The sequence below is a fragment of the Ailuropoda melanoleuca genome, chromosome 1, assembly GCF_002007445.2.
Source record: "Ailuropoda melanoleuca isolate Jingjing chromosome 1, ASM200744v2, whole genome shotgun sequence".
Classification (NCBI taxonomy): domain Eukaryota; kingdom Metazoa; phylum Chordata; class Mammalia; order Carnivora; family Ursidae; genus Ailuropoda; species Ailuropoda melanoleuca.
The window spans coordinates 77,332,907-77,338,906 of record NC_048218.1 but is presented as its reverse complement, the minus strand read 5'-3'; positions in this window follow the sequence as shown (position 1 = coordinate 77,338,906).

The following is a 6,000-nucleotide window of genomic DNA, read 5'->3' as shown; positions in this document are numbered from 1 at the left end:
CATGTTGACAGCTAGGGCCTCTGTAGCTGCCAGTGAGCCCGTGGTTGTCCCCGGCTCTTGCTGCCTGCCCTGGATACGTATGTCTGCAACTGGCTCCCGCCCTAACACAGGCCCCTGCAGCTGGCCCCTGCTGCTGAGTGTGTGCACACCCCCAGCTCTGGCCCCCAGCTGCTGGATGTGGGGGTGCCACTGAAGATCACAACAGCTGTTGCAGCCATGATGAACCCCCCACTGAGTCCTCACCAGGGACACATAGTTGTTGATGCTAGGGACTCTGGTGGCCTGAGCTGAAGAGACATTACGCCTCCCCATGGACCTGGTATTGCCACATGCTCCCATAGCTGGAGCCCTGCACCACTTGACCCGGGGTCACAGCATACTCCAGCATGCCCCACCAGCAAGTCAAAGTCTTTGCTTCCCAAAGGCCATCCCCAAAGTCTAGAAGAGGTGACTGCTTCCTCCGATGCACAGACACCTACATGGGGCTGTAGGAATCATTAAGAATAAAGGAAACACGACTCCACTAAAGGAATATAGTAAGCCACTAGTAACTGGTCCCAAAGAATGGAGATTCGAGAATTGTCTGACAGAGATTTCAAAATAATTGTTCTAAAAATGCTCAGAGAGCTGAAAGAGATCACAGATAAACAATTTCATGATATCAGGAAGACACTACAGAAACAAAATAAGAAGTCTGGCAAGGAGACAGAAAACATGAGAAAGAACCAAACATGGATTGGCCAGTGTGATTCCTCACAGGAACCGCCAAACAAAAACCTATAGTAGAATCACAAAAGATAAAGGGCAGAACCAGAGTATACAACCAAGGAAAATCATTCACAAAGGAACACAGCAAGAAATGAAGAAAGGGAACTACAAAACAGCTAGAAAAGAATACAGTGACATTAGTAGTCCCTACCTATCAACAATCAAGGTAAATGGATTGAATTCTTCAATCAGAAGACATCAAGTGGTGGATGGATAAAAAGACAAGAACCAACTATATGCTGTCTAGAAGATATCCAATGGGGAAAGGATAGTTCCTTCAATAAATGGAGCAGGGACAACCTGGATAACCACATGTAGAAGAATGAAATTGGAGCCCTACCTCACACCACTCACAAAAAATTAACTCGAAATGGACCACAGATGTAAATTAAAAGTAAGAACTGAAACCACAAAACTCATAGGAAAAAAATCCACATGAATAAAAACTCTTTAACATTGGTTTTTTGGAGATGACACCAAGCACAAGCAACAAAAGCAAAAATAAACAAGTAGGGCTACATTGAACTAAAAGGCTTCCGCATAGCAGAGAAACAATCAACAAAACGAAAAAGCAACCCACCGAATGGAGAAAACACGTGCAAATCCTGTGTCTGATAAGGATTTGGAGCTAAAATCCAAAATATATAAAGAACTCATACAACTCAATAGCAAACAAACAATCCAATCTAAAAATGGTCAGAGGGAGAAGGAACTAAATAGATATTTTTCCAAAGAAAACATGCCAATGGCCAACAGGTACATAAAGAAGTGCTGAACATCACTAATCATCAGGGAAATGCAAATCCAAGTCACAAAAGATATCATCTCACAGAGAACTAGAAAGGCTATCATCAAAAAGATAAGAGCTAACAAGTGCTGGCAAGGATGTGGAGAAAAGGGAACTATTGTTCCAAGTTTCTGGGGGAAAGCTTATGAGAGGTATGTTAATGAGATAAGACACAGCCCTCACTCTGAGACTGTAAGTAATTGTCATTTTTCTCTGCTACTACATGTTCTAGATTCACCCTTTGCCCTTGGCTACCATTTCTTGTAGTCTAGGTAGCGACTAGTCTGGTGACATGGCCCAGACCTTCAACCTTGGGGTTCTGAGCTCTTGGTTACCATGCCTTTATTAGGCCATGGTTCTGTAGCTACCCATTCACGCTTAATCCTGGCCATGGGAGTTCCAAGGAATATCTCAGTGAGCCACCAGAACACCAAACATATTCCTCCCCACCCTCATTATGAAGCACAGTTCTGCCGCCCCAAAGTCAATTCCCCTGATGGTATGGCAACTTATTTCTGTATCTTTTGGTTTACTAGCAATAACCAGAGGGTGGCCATAGCTTTAAGTGTAATGGGATTCTTAATATATCCCCTGGTGGAAGCGTACCTCCCCAGGGAATCAGGACCTTAAGACCCACAGAGCCGAAGTTTGCAGGAACAAGAAGTACAGATTCTCCAAGTGGGAGTGATGGTAATGGGACTCATTTCCTACTTCGGATTGCCAGACTCCTACCCACTGATGACACAGACGCCAATCCTCACAAGGTATCACCTCCAAGCTGGCACTTCAGCTGTACCTTTAAGGGGCGGATTCAACAGTCAGGCCAGTAGCCTCTGGATGATGTAGTATGTGGTTAGGACTAATGGACCCTAGAGTTTTGTGCCCGTGGACACATTCAAAGCATTGTTATGCAGTATTTCTTGCTGGTAAATCAGGTGCTCGGTGGGCCCTTGGCTAGTCAACTGAGGCCTGCGTGCAGGAAAGGCAAGCCCATTCCTGGAATATACAACAAACCCAATCAGGAAAAATGCTTCCCTTTTCAGAGTGGACAGCGTCCAATGTAATCAACTTTTCACTAAGTGACTCATTGTTCTTGAGGGCTAACACTATATTTGGACTCCGTGTTGGTTTCTGTTTCTGATAAGTCAGACATTCAGCAATGCCAGCAGTTAGGTTCACCTGGGTGAAAGGAAGCCATGGACCCATAAATAGTCTGTCTTCCTCTCTGCCTTCATGGCTGCCTTGTTCATGGGCCTATTGTACAAACATGGATATGGCCAAGAATGAGGCAAACTGACATCCATTGGAAGGGGCTGCTTACTGGCTTACTGGCTGCTTACTCAAAATGCTCACATTTTGAGCCCACTCTCATAGGTTCATCTGTATGCTTCCTCTCTAGACTGCTTTAGTCCTGATTTTCCAATCTTTCTCCTTCTAGGCCCCTAGCCCATCAGCCAGGCCATTCACTGCTGTCTATGAATCTCTGTATACCTATCCTTACCACAGGCCCCTTCTCTCTCCATAATAAGGTAGATGACAAGATGCAATGTCTAAACTCTGTCCAGTTGGGGAACTTCTCCTCACCACTGTCTCTCAGGGCCACCCTTGAGTGTGGGTATATATGGTCCATGGTTGATTTGGGGCTTATACCAACATACTCAATGACCCATGAATCAGACATGGTTATTTTCCTTTTGTTGGTTGATCAAAGGAACTCCCCTGTGAGACCATAGCTGAGGCTCACAGGAAAGAAGTTATTGGTGCATGGGCGATGAGTAATGAGTGAAAAATGAGCTGACTTTCCACGCAGATTGTGTCCTCGCCCCAGCTCCAGCCACATCCAGAACATACCACTTCTCTCACACAATGGCTTGTTGCTGGGCCTGCCCAACATTCTGACTTGGTAATTCTGACAGCTCTCAGATCAAGATGGCCAGCTCTGGTCCCAGAGTTACTTGATTTCCTAAGATCGAATCCTCTGTCTCGATCAGAGCTCAGTACCACGCTAGGAGCTGTTTTTTGGGTTGTCTTTGTGTTAATGGTGTATAAGCCTATGCTGCAGGTGGCAGGACTCTCTTTGAGCATCAAGGATGCCAGTTAGCAAATTCTGCAGTAGTCATAATTACGATCTACCTTGTATCTCTCAAATGCTGAAGATAGCGAATAGGCTAATACATTCCCTTCTAACCTGTGTACTGTCTCAGTTAACCCCAGGTGAAAGTTTCCGTAACTGCAGTCTTACAGGGTGTCAGGGCCTATCACCACGAGCATGCAGTCATTTTCCTCTGGCCAGTGTATGATCCAGCTCCAGAATCTCACCCTTAGAGTATGCTTCCTAGGACCACTTCTGATACCAACTGTCTTAAACTGGATTCTCCCAGAATCAGATTCTGAGTCAAGAATTCAGGTTCTAGTGATTTATTAAGGAAGGAACTAGACAGGAAGTGGCAGAAGCAGGAGAGGAGAGGAGAAGAGGCTAAGCAAGGCTGCAATTTCTGGTGAAGTGCCAGCTTCAACCTGAACTGTAGATAACTCTGGGAGTAACTGACTCCTCAAAGTTTATTTCACCTGTTCATTTCACCACAAAGTAGCTATGTAGGTACGTGTGTGTGTGGGGGGGGTGAAGGTAGATGTAAAACACCCAGGCACCTTTTGCTCTCCCTAAGGATGGGCAGCCCCATTGCCTAGGAGAGAAAACCTATAAAGGTCACAGGTGTTGGCCGTTAGCTGCAAAGCATGCAGAAGCTGGGGGATGCAGACACATAGTGGTAACAGGGCTCTCAGGGCATCTGGGCAGGGCCCCCTTCTGTCTACTCTAGAGTGATCCAGAAAGAAATACTCTGAGTTCAGAAAATCAAGAGATCGTGAGTGAGATGGAGTGGCTGGATGAGGCCAGACTTTGAGTGGGTTTATGGAGAGGAAGTAAACTTGTGACTTCAAGTATTGTATTTTTTTTTAAAGATTTTTTATTTATTTGACAGAGATAGAGACAGCCAGCGAGAGAGGGAACACAAGCAGGGGGAGAGGGAGAGGAAGAAGCAGGCTCATAGTAGAGGAGCCTGACGTGGGGCTCGATCCTGTAACGCCAGGATCACGCCCTGAGCCGAAGGCAGATGCTTAACCGCTGTGCCACCCAGGCGCCCCTCAAGTATTGTATTAACAAGGGCATCACCATTACGTTTGGTGGGGCTGTCAGTAGGGACTGGTACACAGAAGGCTCCGCGGGAACGAATTAGATTAACACAGAAGCTGCTGTTGGGATTCTTCCAGAATCTTCCAGGTTCCTCCAGAACCCTTGTTAGGCTGGGGAAAAAACACATAGCAAAAACACAATATCTCAAACATCTACTCTTGCTCACTCCTCTCTCCATGTCTGTTTCAAGGCCTCTTCTAGGAAACTCATTTTGAAGGGGTGATGCCAAACGCCCTGGCCTTACTCCTCTGCTCCCCAGCCCTCATCAGCCCCTCTTCTTTCCCATTCCTCACTCTGTGGTCAGTAGGCAAGTGAGTATAGTAAGTAAGGATAGTAGGTAAGACACCGCGTCCTCTCTTGGATGTCTGTACCTAGTGAATGTTGATTATTCCTCTGTATCCTCTGAGGGCTCAGCATTTGCTGAAAGGTCCAAATCACTGCTCTCTAATAATAAAAGGCAAAACATGAGATAGCAGAAAAGTGTAATCAATTATGAACATGAGAGCTCAGGGCCCAATTTTGTTCAAGCAAACAGGGGTGACTTTCTGAAGCATATGGGACCTGATTTGACTCTTAAGAGTTCAGTGTGATGTAGAGAAGGCGGGGGAGGGGGGAACTGCCTTCAAGGGAGCTGAGGTATGTGAGTGAAGGTATCTAGTATGGAGGACAGAGGCGGGAGAATGTGACATTAGTGCTTCCTAAGCTCGATCCTGATTTTTATTTTTCAGTTTTAGAAATTATTTTCTAGAATGGAAGATGAAAACCTAGCTGACAACTCACCCTTCATCCATACACACTTGTATATCCCACTCCTAATATAATCCTAATAGTACCGTGTTTGGTTAAGTCGATATTCAATCATTGCATTTTTTACTATATAACTGTTATTAGGTGAGCCATATTTCATGGTTACATTTTCTTTCTTTTAAATTCTTCCTATCCCAGAGTTTACATATTTTTGTTTGTTTGTTTGTTTGTTTAAGTAGCCTACATGCCCAGCATGGAGCTCAATGCAAGGCTTGAACTCACAACCCTGAGATCAAGACCTGAGCTGAGATCAAGAGTCAGCTGCTTAACTGACTGAGCCACCCAGGCACCCCACATTTGTTGTTGTTGCTTGCTTAGTGTTCTTTTGTAATATCCCTAGTTTATCCCCCAACTCTGACAGAACTATAAAATTTTTCTCGATGTATTTACTTATAAATATTAGATACTACCTTCACGTTTTGAGGGGGGCTGTGGGGGAACTATC